Raw genomic sequence first — 27,912 nt, forward strand, 5'->3', positions numbered from 1 at the left:
AATGGCAGATAAAGAAAATAATACAAATTGAATTGAATTGTCCCCATGGCTGTCTGCCCGACCCATTAAGGGACAGTAGCAACATTATAGCTGAGCTTCTTGGAAGTAGAACAGTTTCTATTTCAGTGCTTTAAAAGAACTCAGACTTAATCCCAAAAACTCAGACTTAATCCAGAAAAATCCATTAAGCCTATTATTTAAATTCCAAAGTGATCTTTTTCTTATATGACAGGCCTAAAGTTTTTTTTTCATACCTTGACCGTTTCAACTCTGCAGTCATCTTCAGAAGCGTCACATGTTGTTGCCGTGACGTCTCCTGTCACCTTCCGTCACCTGTGTGATGGAGTGACGCTGGGGGGAGGGGGAACGGTGGGGGAGAGATAACAGACCAAACCATTGCCAGTCATTGCCATTAACAAAGGATTCCAAAGTCCACCATCCAGGGCTGAAGAGACTGCAGGGATCAGTGAGAGAAGAGTTTTGGGACGAGCTGCTAATTTAGTGTCAGTCTGAAATAATGAATGTGAGTCTGGAACGTTATTTCTGTCAAAATGGAAACATACCAATCTCCCAACTGTATTCCAAGTTCTTCAACCCTCGCAGTCTGGAAGCAAGAACAGCATTCAGTGTGTATGTCAATGACAAATGGAAATCCAATTACCAACTTAGTAGTACTTTCCTATTTTGAAGTTGTAAAGTCATTTTTTAAATGTTTTAATTTTGTTCCACGGGCAGATATAAAAAATCCAAAACTCTATGTTGTATGTACATATATATTACATATTGAGAAAGAGTTCATCTCGACATGATTGTATTCTTGTGTTTTATTCCTCAACAAAAACAGTATTTTGTATATCACATTGTCAGAGAATGCTACATGTCTGTTGAGATGACCAGGATTAGAGAAATTATAGTTTTTACATTGGAATATTTAACATTGAACGTGTAACGTGTAACGATGTAGCATGGCCTCCTAACTGTCTTCCCACTCGTTTTTTCCTCAGTAATCACATTTTTTAAACTAGTAGGCTATACCAAACCAACTAGGCTTAACATTTTTTATTTTTTTAGATTATCAGTTATCAGGTTATAATTATTATTATTACATTTAACCATTGGGTTCTAGCTGCAGGATGAGTCTTCTGCTGAATAAAATACAGCCAATGACAAACTGATTTCCCTTTAAAATAACAAACCCTAAACTAACTTGTCCAAATTCTACTTTAGAATATTTGTTATTTTATTTATAAGCTCAAATCAGTGGCTTGGGAAACATTGATTGCACATCTGATTGTACAAGGTTTTGCTTGTTTATTTCCTCATGTTCCAGATGATTGGACAATAAAGGAAGTAAAACTCAAAGTATCCCACATCCTTTGTTTCCTTTCAGAATATGTCGGATGACTTCCTTTGCTGTCCTGCAAGAAGCATGGATCCAATTGATGAAAAACGGCTCAAATTTCAGCTTTGTGACAAGGCCTTTTCTACAGAACCTCATTTTTTTGCAGTGAAAAGCATAGTTAGGCAGGAGAACCATCTCAAACATTAAAGGAACACTGAACTGACATCCTGGACCTCTAGCAGCACCTGAAGAGCTCCGTGGTGAGGAGCAGAGAGGAACAACCCTGCTTTTCAGGTGTTGTACTAATCACTCCGCCCAAGTAGCAGTGCTTCCGAGAATATAGTTCCCAGGTTCGAAAATGTCTGTGTCTCATGGGACCTTGTTATTTGTTCACTATACCAACCACAACATGTAAATAAGAACATGTTGGTGTTATTTTGTCACGTATGGGAGCAGTAGGCTCGTTGGATCTGTGCTAAGCTAGGCTAGCGGTGGGTGCGTCAGACAGAGCTACAACAGGCACGGAGATGAGAAGGGTATGTATGAATTTATGTAACTCTTGGGGATACAGTAAATAAGCGTGAGTCCTACTAAGTCGGCTTGCTCCTTTAAAACTGAGTAAAACTGACAGGAAGTGGTTTGTTAATATTTAAATTGAGTGTGATTGAAGGGGGTGATGCATTTACCAATTTTAGCATGAGGCTGGAACATAACATGATGCAAAAGTGGAGGTGTCTAAATATTTGAATGCACTTCAATGTAGACTGTGGGTGTAAGCAGACCATTAAAAATCAAAGCCTCAGAAAATGTGGCTTTGAAGGCTCAGAACACCAACACGTGTTCTGATTCAATCTGGCCGATTAAACGTCTTACAAGGACTGTGTGGGGGTGTATAGACTGATTAATTCTTCCGGAGTCTCTTGTTAGCTTTGTTGCACCTGATAGGGCAAGACAAACGACAACTTTATTATGTTTCTAGGCAGATGGAGATGTCTCATCTAAGCTATGGTCTAATCAGAACAACTGCAATCACCTTAAAACCTTGGCTATGTCTGTATGACACTCTGTAAAGTAACAAGTGAGTCAAGGTTTTCAAAATAAAAGAAAACCTGGGTTCCTTAAGGAATAACTTAGTAGGATTTTACACATAAAAACCGGGCTCAGACATAAAATGCAGAAACTCTCTTCACTAAAATAACCCAAACCTTAGGTTATGATGTATGCTCATAGTAAGAAGATGGGTGAGATAATAGCTTTTCCCAGCCTTTGTTTAGGATACAAGTCAAGACAATCCATTTGAGAGTCAGGCCACATCCCATTAATGTGTATAGATTTGGCACATATGCAAAAACAATTTCCACTAGATGGCAGCATGATACCACCGAATGTATGCCTGAATGATCAGAAGCCTTAACTTTGCTGTAATGTGTGCAAACACTAGATACCCAGGATTTGTAATGTTTGAATGACACAGTTGTACAGCACAAAACTAAAATGTTAAATAGTACTAATATAGTACAGTGTTTCTCCTTCCTACCAGAGTTGAGGGCTTTTCTTTTGGCCATGCATCTCTCCCTCAGCCAAACATACAAGAGGCCTTGAACTGGTGGTAAACTGCCACAAACTGCTGCAAAACCTCAACAATGTTGGCATATCGCACATTTTTAATCAGACATTGCCATGTTTGGAGTAAGGCCTTATCAGGAATATCCAAATGACATGACCTGCATCAAATTCAGAATATTGCCTTATCATATTCAGAAAAAAAACACGTGCACAGACACATCCGTGTGTGCAGTAGAATTGTCTACTGCCTGTGGAGGAACATCTAGCTGGATAGACACAGCAACAATCAACTTCTCCTTCATCTTGGCTCACTCTGAAAACTACAGGCTAGCACACACACAGACACACACACACACAAACACACACACACACACACACACACACACTGCTTTGCATATGGCTGAGGCTTGATCTGAAACTTGAGGAAACATCATCACCTAAAGGATAGTTAGCTCTCACCTACGTGGTCTGAAACGTTGTCCTGATTTTGGGTCTTGATTAAGGATCTGCAGCTGATGCCTCTGAAGTCCAATCTACTCCAACAATTTAGTTTTGCAGGTGACATATCCAGATGACCCAGTGTACAGTAACCCCCCCCATCCCAGGCCCATTGGGGTTCCACTGTCAGGCTGTACTGCCCTATAGTCAACTCATTACAGGGCAGTTCAAAGCTGCTTTGGAAACTCTAAATTCAACAACAAAAGTGCCATAAGCTGATTCATCTGCACAGCAGTTCCATCATTTAATTTGCACTTGTAATCACGTTGCCCCCAGAGCTTTAGTCATAGCTTATTTTGTCATGATGAATTTTGCAATGCATCAATACAGCCTTTGTGTCTGACCTTAAGTTGCTCTTCATGGTGTTGTTTACGGCGCAATACATATTTGAATTCAACTGAAATGACATGAGTGCCCACTGCCTTGGGACTTAAATTTTAAATTTGAGGCAGAGACCTCAGCTCTGCTATTATGTCTATTAAGCATGCTCTCGACAAAAATGTATACTATGGTATTTGATGAATGATGCTCAGTGTTTTTAATTAAATAGTCGCTCAAGTAAGGATTGCAACCCATTTAGTATTTGTTGCCTGAGACCCGCTTTCCTCTCATCCATTCATGAAATAACTCAATTTCTTCTGCATTCTTAAAGCAGAAGGACATATGGGACGCAATCAGAATACTTGGAGTTTATTAAATGATTGAGTGTGGTGGGTTATGATGGTGCTATAAGCGGGGTAATCTTCATCAGACATGCTTTACATGCCCGAACATTACCTCTGAATCCAAAACACACACATGCATACAGTGTCTTCCATCAGGCGCACACTTGCCTGTGTGAACACACACACACACTGTGATTTCTATCATCATCATGATGATTGTCTTCTTCCTGGAAGCATTTCAACATTCATCTTTTCACCTCATTAACATGAAAAGGGGGTGCGTGATCATCTGAATGCACGCAAGCATGCATGTACCCACGCACTCGCATGTACAGCTCGGTCAAACCACATGGTTAGGGTAAGGGAAAGATTGTGGGTGGGGTTCAAAATGTACGTTTACACACAGCACAAGAACGACAGAGTTAGGTTAAGGAATAGATTGTCGGTGGGGTCACCAAATCCACCACCCCAACCAACTACCTTGCCCAGATTTTGGGTCTTTCATACTGTTTTCACTCTTAATACCACGTCATTTTATAGAGAGCTGATGCACTGCCTGGTGCGTCCCATACACCCGCTAAAGGGTGCATTGTGCGCCTTGATCTGACGCTGAGAGACACTGGCCAAGCGTCAGTATTTGACCTTATCATGAAGGATCTATAAGTCAGAACAAGAACCTTCAAATGTATCCTAACCTTTTTAGGAACCCAACATAACCAGGATAAAATGGGACGGATGCGAGTCGTCCTGCTGGACTAGGTCAACAGCTTTGCATCAAGAGGCCAGAATCTGATGTCCTGTCTTTTCATATTTTGGAAGTAAATATGGGTTCTTGGAGAGGGGGGTGAATGATGCTGCAGGACACTGAAGAAGCTAACTTTTTAGTACAGTGAGCGCTTTCTATTCACAAGATAGATTTTGAGTCAAGTGTCATCTTATGACTATGACTGTTGCCCCTTCTTCTTATGATCGGGTGAATTCATGGTCAAACTTCACCATCAGACTGACAGACAGTGCATGCCATCCTACTTTAATTCCTCAGTTTCAGCCGGATTTCTGCGGCTCGCCCGTGCTGCTTTCCATAATAAGGATGAACTAAAATATGACAATGCTGCGATGTGTCATGCGCTTTCAGGGTTGCACCCTCCAGTTTTCATTAGTTTTAAATTTTATCAATGTTTTATGGAAGTCAGGTTGAGGTGAGTAGCTTCTGAAAAGCACACATTATATCTCCACACATAAGTGGTTCAGTGGTCCTCAACAATTGTGTCAAACGCTGAAGAATGGAAAAGCAGCTGCATTTATTTCTACTGCAACTAACCACCTCATCTATGTTCATTTTTAAGACAGGTGATGAGGGACCAATAAAACCTAATTTAAAAACTAAACAAGGGGATGGAGGCATTTCGGTGCTGGAATTCGACAAATATTCTTGGTAGAACCCGGAGACTGTTCTAGCTGCATGTCCTCAGTGACTGGCTAATTCAAAAAGATGCATTATCAACTCAGGTTATACTTATCAGGAATTAGAATCCAATTGGGGGGGTGACAGTAGCTCTGTCCATAGGGAGTTGGGCTGGGAACCGGAGGGGTGCTGGTTCAAGTGAAACGGTAGCTGGAGAGGTGCCAGTTCACCTCCTGGGCACTGCCAAGGTGCTCTTGAGCAAGGCACTGAACCCCCAACTGCTCGTGGCGCCTTTCCATGGGACGCCCCCCCACTCTGACATCCCTCCATTAGTGCATGTATAGGTCCTGAGCATGTGTGTGTAATTCAGGCCTGTGTGTTATAACAACAGTGTGTAAAGTGTAGGTTCCCCTTGTGGGATAAATAAAGTGTAATCAAAAAACAAAAATGTTAGCAATATCTACAAATGCAAGAGAATTACTGGCATTTCTTTGTATCATATAAATCAGGGGGATCAGGGAGTCATGAACCATTCATACATATCGCTCGAAAAGTAGCGCACTGTAAGTCATACAGTATGTATTCCATATATTTATTGCTGTATGCACTGCAAAAAAATGGGTTTGTAAAAACAAGATAAAACACTAACTCTGAGGAAAAGGGTCTAAAACAAGATAAAAACACTAAATCTGAGGAAAAGGGTCTAAAACAAGATCAAAACACTGAATCTGAGGAAAAAGATACTCAGAACAATCTGTCCATGCAGCAAGATGATTTCACTTAACAAGCTTGCTCGATTTAAGTTTATAGTGAAAACTGAACACTTAAAATAAGAAATTCACTCCTAAAACGAGAGAAATTCGTTGACACTTTTTTTTATCTTGGTAGGAACCAAATGATTTGCAGTGTGCTGCTGTATGAGAGTGTGATTGTAATAACGCGTTTAGCTGACAGCATTACTAAAAACATGGAATATATTGCCTATATATATGTAAGCCTCTCGCGTACGCTGTATTACTTTCATCTATTTCTTCTCCTGTAGATTGACTTTTCTAATTCTATCTGAGTCAGCACACATGTAGCTTAGCATAATTTACTCGTCCCTCTTTCGCGTCTTTTGTTGGGGAAGTAACCTCCTCAAATGTGAATATGACAATTATTCACCTGAATGATGCATTCATTTATTAGAAACTTATTAATAAACTCCTGCACTGTAATATTTCAAATGTGTTTGACCACGATTTCTGCTCCTGTCCTGATTCGGAGGATATTTTGAAAAAATGAAAGTGATGATAAAATAGGCTATTGAAGGAATAAAGTCACAACCTTTCAGAAAATGATCCACTTGCACCATAGTGTGCTGTGCATCATGTGATGGCTCTGCTGATCAGTAGATCTCAGACCTCCTGTCAGACTCAGAGCCCCGTTGGAGACGCTGGTCTCTGGATGAGACAGTTCAGGGGACCTCGGAGGTGAAAACCCAAAACTACGCAGAACTACAGGGACGCATCTGCCACAGCATGTCCACAGCAGACCGCGTCTGAAGCTGCTCAGACCACTGCTGCTTGTCTCTATTTCTACAGTAAGAGTGGACACTAAGAGACACGCAGGTGTGCTCCAGAGCTCTGTGTGTTAGAGTCTGACCCACGTCATGGGAACTTCAAACTATATCACCAGTTGGAAGTTTTCCCCCAATTAGGAAATGTTCGACAATAATCATCAGTTCAATCTAATAATAAGGTTGACAAGTAAACGTTAATTCCATTATTAATAGGAAGTAGACCTAAGGGCAACACTGGCGCCCCCTACACATTTGACACCCTAGGCAATTGCTTAGGTCGCCTACTAAAGCAAACGCCGGCCCTGCACACACACACACACACACACACACACACACAAACACACACACACACACACACACACACACAGACACACACACACACACACAGGGATTCCGTTCAGCTAGGCTCTATATCAGGATGAGAGGAGATACTTTGGTAGGTAATTGCAGCTCGTCTCGCCTTTGAAGCGAGGTGAAGCATAGGTCGACTGGAGTTGGAAACATGGAGGAAACGTGTGTGTGTGTGTGTGTGTGTGTGTGTGTGTGTGTGTTTGAGACTGAGAGAGACAAGCCAACCTGTGAGTCAGCTTAATTTATGAACCAGACTGACACCTGGAGGCCAAATACATCAACTGGAGAGCCCAGAAGCCTTTAGAGAGGTGGAGGGAGGGAACGGGCGGATGAAGAAACAGAAGACAGAGTGGAGAAACTGAGAAGGAAGGGGACAGGCTAAAAAAAGGGGGAGAGAGAAGATGGAATTGGCACATAAAGAAGCAACAAAATAGGTAGGAGGGTGAGATAAAGGGGAAGAGAACAGGGAACGTCGATACAAGGAATTGTAGGAAAATGACACTTTTAATGGGTGATAATGTATTTTCAACTTAGTGGCACATACATTCAATCCACATCTACACTAATACTGACAAACTGAAAGATATTTTCTTGTAAAAAGGTTTCATATCAACTCTTTCACCTTGTAAACTAAAGCGAAAATAATCTTTGGTGCTGCTTTAATCTCCTCGTCTTTTTTCTTTTTGAAAGGAACATATCTTCGTGTGAAATGTTACTTTTTGAAAATGCCAGTGTGACCCTCTTTTCAGGGAATAATAAGATAGGCACTTTTGGGCAGAAAGATGAGAGCATGCGTCAATGTCTGGCATTTGACAGATTTGTGTTATCTGAACAGACGTGCTGTTTAAAGCAGAAATGGTTAACATTATGACATTTTGACATAACTCACAATGTTTGAACGGTACTGGTAACTGGTAACTGGCTTTGTTCTGTGGTGGAATCTCCAGAAACACCATGTTGTGGTGTGATGAGACAAAAGGAAAGCTTAGACAACATCAGGTCATTCATAGGTCACAGGATGTCCATCACCTTCCTCGGTCTCGGTGTTGGCGTTCTAACCTCTGGTGGGTTTCTGAGGACTATGGCTACCTGGTCCTCAGGTCTCTGCAGGGTAAATCCAGACAGCTAGCTAGACTATCTGTCCAATCTGAGGACCATGGTTACCTGGTCCTCAGATCTCTGCAGGGTAAATCCAGACAGCTAGCTAGACTATCTGTCCAATCTGAGTTTTCTGTTGCATGACTAAATCAATGTTTGAACATCAACAAAGACAAATACATCCTGGGTCTGTCCCAGGTTTCTGCCTGAAAGGGAGTTTTGGGGCACTGTTGCTTGCTCTGGAGGGAAATACTACAACTGTTCGGTCCTTGTAAATTATAGAGAGGTCTAGACCTGCTCTATCTGTAAATTATAGAGAGGTCTAGACCTGCTCTATCTGTATATTATAGAGAGGTCTAGACCTGCTCTATCTGTAAATTGTAGAGCGGTCTAGACCTACTCTGTCTGTAAATTATAGAGCGGTCTAGACCTGCTCTATCTGTAAATTGTGGAGCGGTCTAGATCTGCTCTACCTGTAAATTATAGAGTGGCCTAGACCTGCTCTATCTGTAAATTATAGAGTGGTCTAGACCTGCTCTACCTGTAAATTATAGAGTGGTCTAGACCTGATCTATCTGTAAATTATAGAGTGGTCTAGATCTGCTCTACCTGTAAATTTTAGAGTGGTCTAGACCTGCTCTATCTGTAAATTATAGAGTGGTCTAGACCTGATCTATCTGTAAATTATAGAGTGGTTTAGACCTGCTCTATCTGTAAATTATAGAGTGGTCTAGACCTGCTCTATCTGTAAATTATAGAGTGGTTTAGACCTGCTCTACCTGTAAATTACAGAGTGTGGTCTAAACCTACTCTATCTGTAAATTATAGAGTGGTTTAGACCTGCTCTACCTGTAAATTACAGAGTGTGGTCTAAACCTACTCTATCTGTAAAGTGTCTCGATATAACTCTCGTTAGGAATTGATACCATAATTAAAATTGAGTTGAAGTTCCATCCTGAGGCTATTTTGCAGAGGAACGGGGCTCCGTCTGGCACTTAGACTATAGTAATAAGTTTAAAGTAATGCCGTTAAAAGAGAGCACATTTTTCTCCTGTCCCGGAATGCCAACACATTCACCTTCCCAACGCCTAAATCCTGGCACACGTTCAGTGTCTCTCAGCGTCAGATACAGACGCAAAAATCCCCCTTCAGCGTCTGTAAATCGCTGCCGTGCACCTCTGTAAGATGACTTAGAGAGCCACAACAGTACACTGATTTTTGAAAATCTGTTTAAGGATGTTGGCTGGAGGGGTGGATGGGTCAAACACCACAGGACTTTCACCCAGGAGACCGGCGCTCGTGTCCCGTTATTGTCCCCTGTGTCTCTGAAACGCATATTTGTAACCCCACCCACCATCTTTTCCTAAACCTAACTGTCCCAGTCTTGTGCTGAATGTCAGTTAAACACACGTCCAACAGTCCTGACGCTAAAGGAGACTTTTTGAATCTGCAACAAATACCAAACCCCAAAAATGCTTTTTTTGACGCGATGGGAGTGAGAATGTGTTCAGTATGCTGTGTGGACTATGCAGACTAAGGTGGAGCTAATTCAAGCTCATTTATATATTGTTATATGGCTACAGCTCTCTGTTAACGTGGACTTACTAAACCTGTTACTTTTCACTCTAAATTTGGCCCAAATATCTGCTGCTCCATATTCCAATATTGTCACTGAAATGGCAATGAACCATCACTTCTAGATGTTCCAGATGTCTAATGTCATATTTAAAACAAATGTAGGCCACAACTATCCATCCATCCATCCATCTTCATCCACTTATCCGGTATCGGGTCACGGGGGGCAGCAGCTCCAGTAGGGGACCCCAAACTTCCCTTCCCCGAGCCACAACTAGATCCAACCAAATGTCTTTAAATCTCTTTAAATAGCCATCACCATAGCTCTACTGTTCCACTAAAATTATGTGTATCTCAGATCATTTCAATTGGAAACAATCACAAATTGGACGCAGTGTTTTCATCAAAAACTAAAACTAAAACTAAAACAATGTCAATTTAATTTTCTTTAAAGACATGTGGACTGGACAGGCCACATACGAGAAACCTGGAGCGTGTAATGAGGGAAAGTGAAGAGGGAAACTAAGGGTAAGATGAAAAAAAATTGAGAGAGGGAGGTAAGGGAGGAGAGGGATTGTTGGTAATTGAAAGATAAAATGGTAATCATCCAGAAAGGGGGGAAAGATCAGAGCTCTCCTTTTTCATTTAAGGTGGCGTGGTAGCAATGGAGGCCGAGAGAGAAAAAGAGAGCTAGGTGGAGAGAAGGACTGGAAAAATCGAGTGGGGGAACAAAGAAGAAAGAGAGAAAAGTGCGAGAGACAACTGGAGAGGTGAAGAGAAAAGAGCGATCTGCTCAAATTCCACTTTTCTACCACTCATCCTTCTTTATAATGAAACTGTCAAATCAATGTGGAGCTTAACGACAAGCCGCTCTCCCGCCTTCCGCTCCCCCTCTTCTACTCCCAGTCTATTTATCCCTCCTTTTTTCCCTATTTCAAGTCTCTTAGTCACTTTTCACTCTCCCATTTTCTAGTCCCTCTAGTCCTTTTATACCTCGGTCTTACGGGTGCTGCTAGAACTTTTAGTCTGTCTCTATCCCCATCAATTTAATTAAAGAAAGTATTGTAAACTGTTTTTTTTTCCTTCATTTTGCTTCATTTCCATACTTCATATTTTTCCATTGTATTACCTTAGTCACTCCTTTTATCTCTCCATGCCTACTCTCCGTTAGGAATTGGTAAGGGTACAGATTCAATTAAGGGCAAATTATGAAAATACGTTTAATCAATATTAATGAAATCATGAATATGGGCATTAATAACTTTACGACATTGACAAACAACATTGATATTGAACTGTGAAGTTATTTCATTTTATAAGTGCCCATATTCTGCTCATCTTACGGTTCATCGCTGTATTTTGAGGTTGGACCAGAATAGATTTCCATGGTTTCATTTTCCCAAAAGAGAACTGGTGTGTGTTGTAGCAACGTTTTGCCATTGAGAATGAGCTAGCATGCTAGCGCTAGCATGAGCTACGGTTAACCACCTCGTCTCGGCTGGTGACGTAGAATTTGACGCAGATTTTGAACAGCTGAAGGAAGAGGACATTACTTCTCCTCCTGTCCACCTACTCGTGGACCTTGCTGTAGTCCTCTTAGGGGGGGCCCTCCTTGAAAATCCAGCATAAAGGCATAATGTCCTATCCTGGGCTGGGACACAAATTCATACAGTCTGATAAAGGACTTACAATAAGTAAATAAATATCTCTTTTACTGAGAACAATAAATGTTCTCAGTAAAAGACAAGTGTTTTCATCGTCATTCAAAGTCATTCCATTACAATACCGTAATAAATATATGGAATGTGCTTTACTTTACCTAGCAAATATAAAAATGGATCATTAGAACAGCCTGAATACATACAAACACTTCATCAAGAAGTGGCAATGAAAAATGACTTTTGCCTATCACACCATATACACTGGCACGCCCTCTCCCCTTGATGCTGGTCTCCTGGTCCTTCCCCTAGTAAACTAAAAAACACTATTACATACATGTACATGTCTTTATAAATGTCTTTGTCCTTATGTAACTGTATTGTTGTTGTCCAAATTTGTCTAGTCCACAATGATGTCCTGTTCAAATGTCTGTCCCGACGTCCTGTAACCATGTTCAATATTTATGTTTCTGAACAACAGGAACCTGCTGAAACCAGTTTTTCAACTGAGTCAGGCCCGTTTATATTGGAATGTAATGTTACTTTCTATCTTTCCTGTATAATAAATATGAAGGAATGAATGCATGAACCTGTTGGTTATGGAACATTCTCCTGCCGTGCCCCTCATCTCTTGACCCAGCTCTATATCTGCATTGAGACCTTGTATAAAGGGGATTTTACACTTACAAACACATTTGATTAATTGATTGATTGCTGCACTTTTGAGGGTCAAGCGTTTGCTGATATTAACACAAACACACACACACACAAACCCCCACACTGGCAACATGGAGGATTTAACCCATGACCCTTCAGCTACAGGGTGGCCTTCCTAACTGCCCTACCGAGAGGATGAGAGGATGAGGAATGAGATCCCCGGCTCCCTCCCGCTGTGGGTTTGTGTGCCACGATGACACCACGAGGAAACCTCTCTCTGTGTGTCAGTCTCACTGATGCTAGCTCTCTCCATTAGCCTTCGCTGCGGGCCTCCACGGGGAGAAGGATTGGTCTCTCTTTCGGTCTACATTAGTCTTCACCGTGCTGGCAAAAGAAAGATGCCACAGAGGAATGTTTCCAATTTTTTCCCTTCTTGTCTTGCTTCCTGTCTTCTTCTTGTTTTCTCTTCATGCGTCTATTGAAGAATCCTTTAGTTCAGAGATCTTTGACAGGGGGTCCTCAGAGCTACTGCAGGGGGGCAACAATTATTATTCATTTTTCAAAAGGGTTTATTTAGCATATGTTATTTCATGTATATTGTATGTATGTATATTGTATCCTAGTAATTAGCTTACATTTATATTCTGTCCTGTGTGACTGATTCTGCTGCTGTAACACCATAATTTCCCATTTTATTGGATCAATAAACGTCTATCTATCTATCTATCTATCTATCTTTCTAAAAATAATCCTCGACCTGGAGCCAACCCCCCCAGCATTTTTCAACACATTTATTAATTTATTGATTAAATAAGGTAGTCTCTCCAAACTTACCTCGAGTATATCTTGTCTCCTGCTAGTTGTACTACAGCACTTACTTTAAAAAAAAGTAAGTTCCATCCATCCATCCATCCGTCTTCTTCCGCTTATCCGGTATCGGGTCGTGGGGCCAGCAGCTACACCAGGGGACCCCAAGCTTCCCTTTCCGGAGCCACATCAACCAGCTCCCACAGGGGGGTCCCGAGGCGTTCCCTGGTCAGGTTGGAGATATAATCCCTCCACCTAGTCCTGGATCTTCCCAGAGGCCTCCCCCCAGCTGGACGTGCCTGGAACACCTCCCTAGGGAGGCACCCTGGAGACTTCCTTAGTTAAATAAATAGATATTTTTGTTGTATCTCTTTTTGGTGTTGTAGTTTCTGGATGTCCCTAAAAACTCGTTTTACTGCTGGTAGCATAGCAGCAGATATAAGGGGCCAGCAGGAAAGGGTTGGACCCATATTTGACCCATTTAAAAAAAGAAAAGTGGGTTTCTTCAACCAAATTCTCAGAAATATAAAGTGGATTGGATTGCGAAATAACTACTTTCTATACATTTTGATGTTTTTTCCAATTTTATTGCATTCCAAAAAGTCCTGTGTTCTTTGACCCCCCCCCCCCCCCCCCCCCCCCCCCCCCCCCCCCCAACCAACCTCCTTACTCAGATTTTTGGGCTTTTATACTACCCGCTATCATAGTTGCTCCTAATATTAGAAAGCCACGCCACGAACCCGAAGACGTAACTTTGGGATCAACATTAAGGGGGGGTTGTTTGTTTTAGCATTAGGGGAGGCAAAGTATAACTGGGGGGATAATTTAGAGCATCAAAGACGTCATTTCCTGCGTTATTTGGATGGAGGAAGGGATGGGTGCCAGTTACACTGAATCAAGAAAGCCAATCACTTAAGTTATCTTTGTTATTAATCGTCACCAGGAGACCCTCTACATTATATCTATTCATGGACCACACATATCTGGTGAAAATGAAAGTTAGTAGTTAGCTTGACTGCATTCTAGTAGCCACTTATTAATAAAATGCTTGGTTTTATGAACAATGTGTATGTTAACTCTGCACTTGTATGGAAACCCGGCAATTGTTTTTTTTTATAAACAATCTTTGTTTAAATCTTAGCCTTTGACGTGAAAAAAAATAATCCTGAATTTGTTCTTTTCTTTTTGTTATCTCTGTCTCCAATCGAGTCCCACACTCCTCGTCTATGGGGGGGTGATCTGTTGGACTATTTTCTCTCTCACTGTTTCCCTTTGACAGTTGCATTGCACAGATAAATGTGCTGAAGGAATATTCTTTGTTTTTTTGAATGTGTGGTACCTCCCTGTGTGTGATCCTGTATGTAGTAGCTGTGCTAAATCAAAAGTTGCTGTCTGCATACTCAGCAGGTGTAAGTGTGTGTGTGTGTGTGTGTGTGTGTGAGTGTGTGTTCCCACCCTGGCGTTTAAATGTCATCCCAGAAAAAGGCCCAGAGGACGAGAATTGGAACCAGGTTACTCATTCATCTGAGAGGGATTGTGGGGAGGAAAAAAGAGAGGGGAGGGAGGAAGGAAGGTGCTGAAATGGGAAGAAGATGGAGGAGAGGACATGGAGCGACCAGGGAGGATAAGTCAGGAGAGGATGGCGAGGCAAAGAGGAGGGAAGAAAAGAAAATGGAAATGAGGAGATGGAGTGGAAATCAAAGGTAAAGGTAGGGGGAAGGGGAAAGAGTTTAGAGGATACGTGGCAAGGAGGTTGTAAAAAGGACTTAGAGAGGAAGGAGTGAAAAGTGACAAGCAGAAGGAATCAGTGATGCATTCATCCAGAATGCCATTTCTGTGTAGTTCTGTCCATTTTGCATGCCGTATTATCAATTTCCACAAGTTTCAGATGCATTGAATGCCTCACACTACTTGTCTCGTTACTTGAGACGAATCCATTTTTGGGTTTGTGTGCTTTATCCAATCAGACTACGCCAGAAGTTAAATTTGATCATCCCAGTTGTGTTAATGCAACACAATGTCATGAATGGGTTTGTGTGATATTTTATGAAAACCAATTTGTATAATATCCTATGAAAGCCCATGACAATCAGTCAAACGACAGTTAAGTGTGTCTGTTCTTAAAGTTAAGTTTAGCCAAGACAAGGTGCACCTGGAGGATACTTAGACATAGTTAAGACTCCAAATTGAGTAGTTTTCTTTTTTTTTTAAAGATTGTGGCTTGGGTTAAAACACCGGTCCTCTGAAGTTTCCCTGCCAGACCACAAACACCCGTTTCCTGGGTAAAAGTCCTGTGTTTTCCCCTTAACATCTCCAGGGACTCAAACTCTGCTGCCCTACTTGAAATCCCTGTCTTTTACGACCCACCCATTCATTTGATGACACACCCATCCAGCCCAACTCTTATGCACCAGAAGTCACTATGGTGCATACAGTAATTAATATATTAAACACATCCAAATTACAGTGCATTACTTTTTGTAGCTACGTGTAGGACTGGTTCATGTGAGCAGCCTGGTTTGTGCTAACATGATTGCACAGATACATGGACCTCTCTTTATTTCATGCAAGTGGCACACTGCAATCAACGAATATAACCTGTGAATGTTAAAGTCACTGAAGCCTCTTTCAGTTAATCTGGCTGATTAGACCTCGTCTCACATTGAAGGTGGGCCAGAGCCCAGATGCAAATTTACATAATGTAGGTCACAAATCTTTTTCTACCAATAAGAATGATGAAGCTGTCATTTGTCCTGCCTTATCAGGTACAAGAAAACTAACGGGACACTCTGCACAATGTCAATAAATCAGTGTCTACACACACACACACACACACAGTCCCGGGAAGAGGTCCAATCAGCCAGAATAACTCAAAACCCCTGTGTGGGTTTTGAGGGCCTTTAAAGCAGTATTATTAGATTTTGGCTGGCATTGTAGGCACCAGAACAAGTTGTAAGCACAACAGTGATACGTCCCTCTGTGAAGTTGATGTGGTGAATATGTTGTAAAAAAGTTGCCTAGTTGTGCGTCCAGCAGACAAAGAGTGTATGTTTGTGTAAAACACAACTTTAAAACTCCTTGCATGCCAAATGCGTCCCCGCTAAAGGAAGTCTGCCTCAGTGAATGACAGCTTTATCTCTAAGTCTAAGTGTCTGCACATTCATCTTTTGAACTCAATATCTTGGCACTGATAACCAAAGAGTACTGATTCAGAACTGGACTAAAAAAAACACTAACTTCAGGTCATATCTCTTCAAATCCATGCTGCAGGTTTCAAATTATAATGAGTTTCTATGTCCTCGTACTTCTCCCACACAGGTTTACTGCTGTGACTGGCAGGTGTGTATCTGACAATCTGACCAGAACACACATTTGTCCTGTCAGGATCTGTGTGCCATCAGACTCTGAAATGAGTTTCGATGTCAAACCTTTCATATTAAATTCCAAATTCTGCATGATGATGATGACAATAATGATAACCGTATGAATAGCAATGAGATGGAGTAAATACTGCCTAGAACTTGACTGTGACTGTGGAATAAGATAAGAATTGAATCGCTTCCTGCCTTCTTCCCTCTAGTTATTCTCCTCTACTCTTCTCAAATAGTTGCCAATAACACAGCAATTATAAAAATTACATGATAGGTTGATATTTATACATGTTAAAAATTTGAAATGACCACCATTAACCATTCAGAGGGAGCTTTTAGGACACGGTCAGCATGAATCGGACACTAGGATGCAGGAATAGATCAGAACGTGTAATCGTACGTACACACCGCCACCGACTTGAGCTGCAGAAAAGCTCTGGCCGCCCCGCCAAGTACGCTGGTCAAAAAGTACGGTGAAGCGTTGTGACGCTTTGGCCTCTCTGGGATGGCGGCGTTCTCTGTTTGATGGGGAGAAGGTCACGCAGCCACGGCCAATACACTGACACTAGAAACCTTTTATAAATTACATATGTAATGACAGAAGTTGTATTGTTAATTGGTCGCAGCGGGGTCTGTTAGCAGTTAGCCTGCTCGTTAGCCGTAGCGGCGTGCAGGCAGAGCGAGCAGCCGCCGAACTAAACCTAGTGACCCGTGCAGGACTCGCTGTGAGGGACCGTTTAGAAACCATGTGATTGGCATCTAATGTTAAGTTGTATGTACAAACAGTGTTATATTACAAACGTTAGGTAGCCAAGCAACGGCAATTATGAGCTTGTCCTCAGAATTAATGTTTTGGTAGGAACAAAAGTTTACATCGTATGTTTCTCTGGGATCAGCCAGCGCGAAGGACGTCTATTTTCCAACTGGCAGCTGGAGTAACTCGTTACCATAAAGTAACAAAAATTAAACTTTCTGACTGACGCTCAAAATGTCCAAAGCGCAATGCTGACAGATTTGCCGCTCCTGGCAGCTGAGGGAAGCGTCCATTGAAGATGAAAGACTTAAGGAGTCGTTTCAAAGGTAACTGTTTCACAGAAAGAGATTAACTGACCACTGCAGAACAAGACGACTATAAGAAAATAAGTTATTCTGATATTTATTGGTCACTCTTGTAATGACATTCGGATGTGGACAGCGTTGGCTCAGTGCGTCAGTTATTCTTCCCAGGCAGACAACTTGAAGCCTTTACGTCTTTCTGAATCGGCCCTTTGTGTGTCAAAGTTCTCTACTGGTTGTTCTGTCTTAGCTGGAAAAGAACGACTTGTGTCTTTGGACTGTGGTCTCACCCTGGGACCTGGGACCTGCTATGATGACCATAGCTCTGGTCAACTGTTTGTTAGACTTTGTGGCCTTTGTCCTTGGGAGGAAAAATGCAAAAACAAACAGTCGTCTTCTCCTTCAAGAAGGAGAGATTTTAAAAGTCATCCAACCTGAAAAGCATTGTGAATAAATATATGAATGAACAACACATGCATATAAGAGAAGGACATATGAAACCATGCTTAAATGTAATTTTCCCATTGCAGTAATCAAACGGGGGGAAGAAAAGTGACCTGAAACAGAGACAGACACAGAGTTACAAAACAAAACAGGAAGTGGAAGCTGTACATAAACAAAAGAAAACATGACCTAATCACGGGAGTTGGATGGGACAAATGTAACGCTGTTGCTTTTCCTGCAAGGTGTGGCCGTAAAACCAAAGCAAAGCTGTCTCTTTGGCCTCTTCTCAGAAATGTAATGAACAAAATGCAAAATATTAACAGTTTGGGAGAACATGTGTGAGCCTTAAGCTTTCAGTTATTATTTTCTGGCCTGATTTGTCCAACACTGCCCAGGGATTGTTTTGGCCTTTGTGGTTTTCTCTAAAGTGGTTGTTCCTCTCGAGCTGAAGACACAGGCCCACTTGACTAACCCTGACCCATGCTTTTCTTACTCTGGATGACTTTATTAACATCCCATATTTCCAGTGGGGGGCTGTCAGGGTCACCAAGGCAATCTCTGCTGGCCTTGTCAAAATCAAAAATATAATTTTTCATAATTAAATGAATGTGTGTCTAAAATCAACTACTTTTTCAGGACGTTAAAATTACATTTCCAGAAACAATATAGTTAATTTGTTTTTTTTAAGTAGCTGTCTTTTCCATGTTATCTTAACTTATCACAGCTCCATGGACCAGCACTAGTAGCCCTTCGTTGAAGCTGCCATTTCCCATTTGATTATAACTTTGACAGGTGTGTGTGATCAGCCAATCAAATGTTGATGTGTAGTGACTGTGTAGGGGTTAGCTGATGTAATTTACAAAGTTTGAACCTTTAACCTTTTAGGATTGTTAGTGAACCAGGAGGGAACTAGCTATGGCCGCTGCCTTCACACCTCCTAACGATCCTGTCTCGATCTCCTTCATGTGCCTTTTTAAGGGTGAGCGTTTGGAGAGAAGAAAGAATTTCTTTTAAGAAGAAGACCCACACCTAAGCTGGATAGGCTGACCAAGGATGGCGAAGGTTTTGTGCGACACTTCACTGAGGGTAACTACGACGGCTATGACTGGCTAACAGCTAGCACCGAGCGCAACAAGCTAATTTGCTTTTTAATACCAGGGAGTGAACCTAGAACACCACAGGTTTTAACCTCAATAGCTTCACCAAGACAGCTAACAAACATCAGGCATCAGAGCAACACCTCATAATGGGGGCACATTTAAAGACCTTTGGTGAGTCCAGGGTGTTAATCTTCACTGAAGTGAGGACCAAAACACAGAGAAGAGGCAGGCAGGCAGGAGAGTATATTCAGGATGTATTCCACAAAAACAAGGCGTACAAAAAGGAAACCAAATATGTAGGAACAAAGTCCAAAATCCCAAACTCAAAAATGCAAGTAGTTAAAAGTGAAAAATGGAAAAAACTCATGGGGAACAAAGACCTCAGGGAAGAGAAAAAATCCCAAACCAAACAACTGGAACGAGATAACAGCGACATGCACAGACAGACAAAAGGATCTGACAAGAGACGAGGGGAGCACAGACACTAATTACACTGGGTATGAGACAACGAGAGGCAGGTGACAGGAGGGCTGGGAAACAGGTGGAAAACATCAGGTAATCACAGGAGTGGTTAAACAGGAAGTAAATCAAAGACTAGACAGCACAGAAAACCAGACTATCCAAATAAAACAGGCAACAGAACGTAGAGACACTTAAGGGATACACAAGACAGAAACTGCAACATAAGACCGGGGAGGGAAGTTGGACACAAGACAGAACCAAAATACCAAATACGGAGGAACAAATACCCAAACCATCACACAGGGTGGAACTGGATGAGCAGCAAAGACGAGAGACAAGCCTGCACAATGAGAGTGAGAAAAAACCGGGAAGCACCTCGTTGATTGTGTCACCTTTTTTGGGACAGCAAGAAGTGTCTTCCAGGGGACATGACGAGGGGAAAGAGTCCCTAAATCAAGGTAATCATTTGGAGCTACTTACTCTGCTATATGAAAATGACGCTGACTTGCGACACAACCTTGCCACAGCCACCGATTTTTAGGGGATCATCTGGGAAAACTGAAAATGATCTCGTGAATGCTGTTGCTGAGGTGCTAAATGATGCTATTAAAAAAGAGATCAACAACACCAAGTATGTCGCAGTTATGGTGGACGAGACCACCGATTTAAGCAACACTGCGTAGCTGTCATTTGTACTTCGCTATGTCACTGACACCAGAGTGAAAAAGTGATTTTTAAGTTTGAGGACGTCACAGAGAGAAAACGAGCTCAGGATCTTGCAGCTTCAGTACTTGAAGTGTCAGGCAGATACGACTGCAAAACTAAGTCAGCGGCACAGTGTTACGACGGAGCCGCTGTAATGGCGTAGAGAGTTAACGGCGCACAGGCGCGCGTTAAAGAAGATATCCATCAGCCTCCGTTTGTGCACTGTTGCACACACATTAAACCTTGCGATGTCTCAGGGAGCCTAACAAAAAAACGACTGCAAGATTTTTGTTGCAAATCTGGAAGGATTGTTGTCATTTTTTACACTTTCTCCCGACGCGACGAAAGCGGCAGGATGAGTTTTCCGAGAGGATCTCACGGGTCTCTCAGGATGGAACGCCAACTCCAGGTTGGTGGGCACGGTCCACAACAAAAGAGCTGAGCTGGTCGAGCTTTTCCAGCCCATCCTCGATCACACAGATGATTTTGACCGTGTAACGGTGCATTGTGCATCAGGATCCTTGTCACAGTTAAAAAGCTTTGAGTTCTTTGAATACTGCAAAATAAGAGCTTAGATGAGCAGTTCAGTCGGGCCTGAATTGGGGATTTTCGGTGTCTCGAAGATGATTGTTTAAAATTTGATGCTATCTATGGGAGGACCCGGTACGCCGCGGGACATCCGAGAGCAGCTTTAGGCTGAACGGACCCACACACGCACTCTACACAGCTACACACAGCGCTAATCGACAGATCATCACACAAATCAGGAATTGATTTTAGTACACAAGTGACGCACAGCTGTTTACCAAGTTCAAGCACACATTTCCCGAAACAGAGCTGAGGAGCCTAAATGGAGCTACGGCTCAAAGTGACGACAACAGCATGACAAACTTTCAAGGAAAGAGTCCACGTGACCTACTGACCTTTCTGAGAACATGCGTGCCACAGCTTCATCGTGACCTTATCAGCGTCGACCGCATCAGTTGAGCGATCTTTCTCACCTCTCAGGTTGTTACGGAAGGCCCTGAGTGAAAGCCCATGGGACGCTACTGCTTGTCACAACAACAAAAAAAGATTCAAAACTGTCAAACTTTCCAAAAATATTGTTTTCTGTCATTATTTGCTTTTTACTTTCTACTACTACTGTGTGAACTCTTCTCTCTTTTTACTTTCTCCTCGCTGGTTAATGGCAACTGCTGCAGCCTGTGCTACTATTTCTAAGTGCGAGAACTTGCAAATATATATATATATATATATATAAAGCCATTTCCTCCCTTTGCCTTTCTGTCCTTCCTTTTTTTCTTGTATTTAATTCCTCCTTTCCCTTGTTCTTCCCCCCCCACACACACTTCTCTCCCTTGTATTCACTAACAGTCCCCTCCAGGGCGTCTCTCTCTCTAAGAGGAAAACACCATGTAGGCAACCAATTTACCTGCAAGGTTGCAACATATTACTATATCTCCCATGTCTGTGTGTGCGTGCGTGCATGTGTGCACGCGCGTGTGTGTGTTAGCCTTAAGGATACTAAGGCAAACAGCGTCTATTATTGCTGTTCGAAACCTTTTGACACATGGAAGGGAACACAAGCTGGCTTCATGTTAGAGGACTTCACACACATCTAATAGGTTTCATTTGACATCTTTACACATCTTTCTCTCTCACACACACACACACGCACACAGCTTCCCTAACACGTATAATAAAAAAGTCATTTTCCCTTTAACACAACCTGTTCCATTTACACTGTCACACACATTCCAACATTTGCATCACGCTGTGCTTTTGTATAAAACATAAACACCCAATTACCAACCGGCCTCCTGTTGCTCATATTTGTCATGTTCTCTCTCTGTAATGCGGAGTGCTGCTGCACCAGGTCTTGAATCCAATGAACAAACACACACACATATTTGTCGTCAGTTATTACTGTGCAATCAGTCCACACAGAAGCTGAGTTTGATCGTGTTTTCCTGTAATAGAATAAATCACGGGGTCCAAACAAATGTGTGGCCTTGTTGTTTTAGGCAACGCCGAGCGTGGTCACACATCTAATTGGGGCTGAATGATTTGAGAAATTAAAATTATTGCAATTTAAGGGGACTATTTTCTAAGAATTAAACTTGGGGTCTATAGTTGTTGCTGTTTTAAAGAATTACCCGTCAGTCTGAGAAACCTCAACTCTGCTGCGGGACCATTTATTCCTTGATTAATTTCTCACAGCAAGAAGGTTCTGGGTTAGAATCCAGGTTCTGTGTAAAGTTTGTGTGTTCTCCCCATGTTTGCGTGGGGGTCCTAAGGTCTCCCACAGCATCAAAAAACTTGTACTAGGTTTTCCTTGATCAAGGCTCTGGAGTGGGTCCCTGGCTGCTTCGTATGGCTGCCCCCCTTGAGGGACGGGTTAAAACTTTATTTCAGACCAGGGGGCTCCATATCACAATCAAACACACAAAAATAGAAAATAACGAGCCTTCAACAACGTTCAGTGACTAATATACAGACGTGATTGCCAATGGTTCCACAGTCTTGAGGAGAGTCTGATAGAACCGCGTACAGGGTTAGCCAAAACAGCGATTATGTCCTTTTCGGACTTAGATACCCTACACATAAATGCTCCATGTTTATGTAAAAAAGGTGACTCAGACTCATTATTGTGACCGTATCTGAAGGGTAGAGTGTGTGCTTGAAAAACAGTAAGTTAAAATATTTCTGAAAATACACACAAACATCAGTTCAATATATAATTTGCAAAGATAAGGCAGCCTAGTGATTTTCTTTTAATTGAAATTATAAATTTCAGGTAGCCGTCCACAGATACAGTTAGCTTAACTGTGCTACATAAAATGCATAAATATACGAATATGTCAATAATTATTTTAATAGCGTAGTATTGTATATATACCATAGGAAAGGTATGTGTGTGGGCTCTAGTAAGCCCAGTTTAATATGGAACTTTACTTTATACGACACACAGTAGTCCCTGCTCCGGCTCTAAGTGGTCCTTGGTATGAAAAACACTGAAGATAGTCAACATATTATACATTATTCATTACGTAGCTTACCTTCTTCTGGCGGCTCACAGAGACCAACACACACTCACCGGAGTGTCTTCCTGCACTGGGACCATGTGGGACACACACCCTCCGTAGAAGAACATCTAAACCTACACTGCTTAATAGGCATGAATTGACGTTACAAAGAACAGCTCTAATATTCAAATTTATTGTTATCCCGTGTGTTGCCTCCCCTTCAAAACTGAAAATTAACACTTTTTGACGCGTTTTATTGTTGTTTTGTTTACTTTTTCTTACATTTTTGTCCCTTTTTCAACACTTTTGATGCTTTTTTTCAATGTTCAATCCTACATAACACTAACTTATTAACTTTAGTTTTACAGTTATGGTGGGAATTTACGCTCAATAAATGTCGATCATAGGAAATTAGACCTAATGTTTGAGTTAGAAAAGCAGAATATAGTTTTCACTTAGACTAAATGGATAACCACAGACTGGAACATGAGACTTTTACTCAATAATATTTTAAAAACACTTCAATTGTTTTTTCAAATGCTATAAAATTGAATAAGACGCCCCAAAATGAATGAAATGAAAAGTAGAGATTCATACTGGCCAAAGAGTGTTCAATCAATCATGCTATTTTGGGGAATTAAAAAGAACATTTATATAGAAAAATGTCAGTAGAAGTAAATATCTTTGGTTTGGTTACATGTTGGGGGGATTTTAATAAGTAAAAATAACACCTGATCCATTGGGATGGCAATTTTCATCATTATTTTCAATCTCCTTATTTACATCTTGACAAATATAAGAGCAGCCTTCTCATGTGCTTTCTTAATGGATCGCGTGTTTGTGTTGGTATTCACCCCTCTATCTGAACTTTGCCACCACGCAATGTTTGCTTGTGTTTTATTCCAGCTCCCGTTCATAATCCTCCAAAGCCCCGTCAGCCCGGGACGCTGAAGCCAAATGTGATGTGACACTTTAATAATCAGCCATGGAGAGCAGTGTAGGTGTGCCAAACGGATTAATGTACCACCAAATGGGTCAATACATGCAGCTGAAATGAATTACATGTGAAGAATGCAGTAAGTGGGAGGCTATAGAGTGTGTATGTGTGTGTGATTGGGCTTACACAGCCAGAGATGGAAACACAAAGGGTCCAGATTATGCTGGCGTATGTACAGTATGTACCGACGAGGAAATGCATATAGCGTCAACTCTTTACTGTAAAGCTGAGCTGAACGCTTCCTGAGGGCTTTAGAGCTTGTAGACGCCCACCAATGCAATAGATTTATACAGGATTTATTAATCTCCACAGACAACCACACAGTATTACTAACTCCGAAACCGATTGGTACCTGTGGTCATGCATGTTAGATACTTGTATCAAAAGGTTTTTATTCCCGACATTTTTTGCAGGTTTAATACCCAGGACAGGAGGAGAAATCTAGACAATGCTACGTTTTCCTTTTTAAACCGTATTTTGAGAAAAAAACCGTGTCCATGCACTAAAGAGTTTTAGCTCCAGTAACAGAACTAATCTCCGCTCCCGTCTCTCCAAGCGTATCACACGACCATGTGTGTGGAGGTGTAAACAGGAAGCAGATTGGCTCTTTGCTGAAGGTCATGAATGTGTAAGTTCAAAACACCTTGGAGAAACAACACCATTGACCACAAGTAAGAACAGGGATTTATAACCAAAGTGTAGTAGTGTGAATGGAGCCACAATGCGGACCCCTCCATCACTGTTGAGGCACGCATCGACTGACATTAGGCACAAGAACGGGATAGTTTGCTTTAGAAAAAGATAGTGGGCGGGCTAATGAAATGCACATTTCAGGACAAAATCCCTGGTCTCTTGGGTGAATCGGGTTTTGTTTGACCCATCCACCCCCCCCAGCCAACCTCATTACGCAGCTTTCGGTCTTCCATACTCCTCGCTCTTAATACTCTTAATACTCTTAATACTCCGTCACCTTACAGCGCCATGGTTGAGCTGCTGCTCCGCCCGGGGCGTTCCATACTGACAATGAAGGGCGCTTTTTGCCACTGTACAAGTTTCTGTATTTGACAATGGGTTGGTAGTTTCTGTATATTTGACAATTACTATGGAAATGTCCATTATAGCAGTAATTCGCTTTGATTTAAGCAGGACCTTTAATTCCCAACTGCTCCAGTGGGACTGCTCTGCTATGGTTTCTTTTTTTTTAATCCTGTTTTCCTTTCCCTCTCCGTGTTCCCTCCCTGGTCTTGTGTTTTATGTCTTGTTCCCCTCCGGTCTGGTGTTCCTCTGAGTGTCTGTATGTTCTGTTTCCTGTTTTATTTTGAAGTCGGGTTTTTGTCTCGTCCTGCCTTTAGTTGTAGTTCCTGTGTCTTCCCACTCTTGTGATCACCTGATGTTTTCCACCTGTTTCCCAGACCTCTTGTCACCTGCCTCTTGTTACCTCGTTACCCCCTGTGTGGTCTTTGTGCTTTGGTTGTCTTGTATCAGATCCTTGTTCCTGTTGGCGCGTCATGTGGTTCTGACCATTTCCCGGGACGTCTTCCCTGCTATTTACCTTCCCCGTGAGTTTTGGCAGCCCCAGTTCTCCGGTTTTGGTTTTTCCTGGTTCCTTGGTTTTTGGTATTTTTGCTCGGATTCTGTTTTTGTTCCTATAAATCTCTGCTTTCCGCCTGCTGTGATCTGCTTTTGGATCCTCCTTCATTCTCCGTCACACTGCTCGGTGGCTTGTTATTTTACTCTGCAGCTTCCGTGTTTCGACTTCCAGTTCCAGGAATTAAAAAAATGGCAAATTGTATAACAAATGACTACAAATAGTAGCACGAGCATTCACGTAGTACCAAGTGTACCACAAAGTGTATTTCAATGAAACAAAGTATAACAAAAGCTATCACAAAGAAATGCAGTGTCTTCTGTTATTATTTTTCTCATGCTGAATGTAATCGTAAGTGGAATTTTAGGTTATTTAATGGCGTAATTCAGTACTTCATTCACACACCATCAAATCTGAGAGAAGGGTGCCTGGTTAGATCCCCTGGGGGACCGCACCCCCCTACATAGAGGTTTACTACTTGATGCAGCAGCCCTTTGTTGCATGCCAGTCCCCCTCTGTCTTCTCTTTCATGTCTTCATTTGTCCTATAAAAATAAAAGGTTAAAATGTTCCAAAACCTGTCTAAAAACTGTCCGGGAGCTCAATTTAGAAACATGAGAGCAAGATGAAAAATGTCTATCATATTTTCATCTGTTTTTTATCAGACAGAAAATGTCTGCAAGCAGAGGGAGGAAAATGATTTAATTGGTCTAATTGTTGTCCCATGCTGGAGGCTTTTTTGGTATCCATATCTTGATTCTCCTCATCATAAGGTATTTCTTTCCCAAGGAATGACTTGATTGAACCAAGCTCCGCAGCTCCAGAAATGAGTAAAATCATCTAGATGCCATTGTTGAAGGGAACAATTAAAGGCTTAATGCTTATAAATTTCTTTTTTTAATACATTTTCTTTTTTTCTATCTCCACTTCCTCACAGGTGGCCAGGGTAACCTAGTTTTTAGAGTTAATCTTTCTCTAAATGAATTAAGGCATCTCCTTTCTTCTGTTCTAATTGAAATGAATTCTCTAGGTTCTTTTTTTCTTTTTTTGGAGTAGCGGCAGATGTTAATTTAAATTAGTCTATAAAAGGCTGAAAGAGGGAGGGAGATGAGTCCCTGAGAGATACTGTGTGTGTGTGTGTGTGTGTGTGTGTGTGTGTGTGTGTGTGTGTGTGTGTGTGTGTGTGCTCTTAGGGCACTGAAAAGATTGATTGTATCTTTTTATCTGCCATGTTTAAGTTCCTGTAAAACTAAATGAAGATATAAAAAATATGGCTGGATACATTTTTGAATTTGATTTGGAGATGTTGGATGTCACTAACTCAATAAAATAGGGCTGAGTGACATTTGGTTTATGGTGCCCAAAGCATTGAAAAATGACACTTGAAACAAAACAGAGGGTATCCAGTCAGACCTGCTGTAGAGAACATTTATTAACTCTGTTGTATTCATTAAGACTGCAAGGTTTGGAAATCAGCAGGAACTGTCTCTTCGTTATCTATGATATCTGTCTCATTTTTAGCTGTAATCTCTGTCTATTAAATACATCTTCACCATTTGGTCCTCTCTATCTACATATCTCATCGCTCAACTGACCTCAGTCTCAGTCAAGCCAGAATGTGGCACCAATTTCATGGCAATTTATTAAAAATGAATTTCTTATTTTTTCTTGTGTTTTCTTTTCCCCTTCGTTGCATTTGACGGGATTACCGAAATGCCATGTGTCATGAGAGAAACAAAACATGGCTCAACACGGCTCAACACTCTTTCAGGACAGCTGTGCTGCATTCAGACAATGTTTTTTACAGAATTAGAACAAAGATTTCCGTTTCAGGAAAGAGGTTTGACAAACTCTGAGTCTATCCCTAAACTCTGAGTTGATTTAACCGGAGATGGAAAACTCTGAGTTGTTGGTTCCAGAACAACTGATTTGAGATGGTTTAATCCACTCAGAGTAGGTTTACTCAGAGTTAAGCGCCTAA

At 41.6% G+C, this 27,912-nt stretch overlaps 1 long non-coding RNA gene across 1 annotated transcript; it reads left to right on the forward strand.

Moving 5' to 3' along the window:
• Positions 1-1,588: 1,588 nt before the first annotated feature.
• LOC117944027 lies at positions 1,589-17,482 on the forward strand. The gene is made up of 3 exons (XR_004656480.1): positions 1,589-1,599; positions 15,833-15,837; positions 17,386-17,482. It is a non-coding gene; the product is annotated as an uncharacterized LOC117944027 (long non-coding RNA).
• Positions 17,483-27,912: the final 10,430 nt, after the last annotated feature.

The sequence above is a fragment of the Etheostoma cragini genome, chromosome 4 (genome assembly GCF_013103735.1).
Source record: "Etheostoma cragini isolate CJK2018 chromosome 4, CSU_Ecrag_1.0, whole genome shotgun sequence".
NCBI classification, from domain to species: domain Eukaryota; kingdom Metazoa; phylum Chordata; class Actinopteri; order Perciformes; family Percidae; genus Etheostoma; species Etheostoma cragini.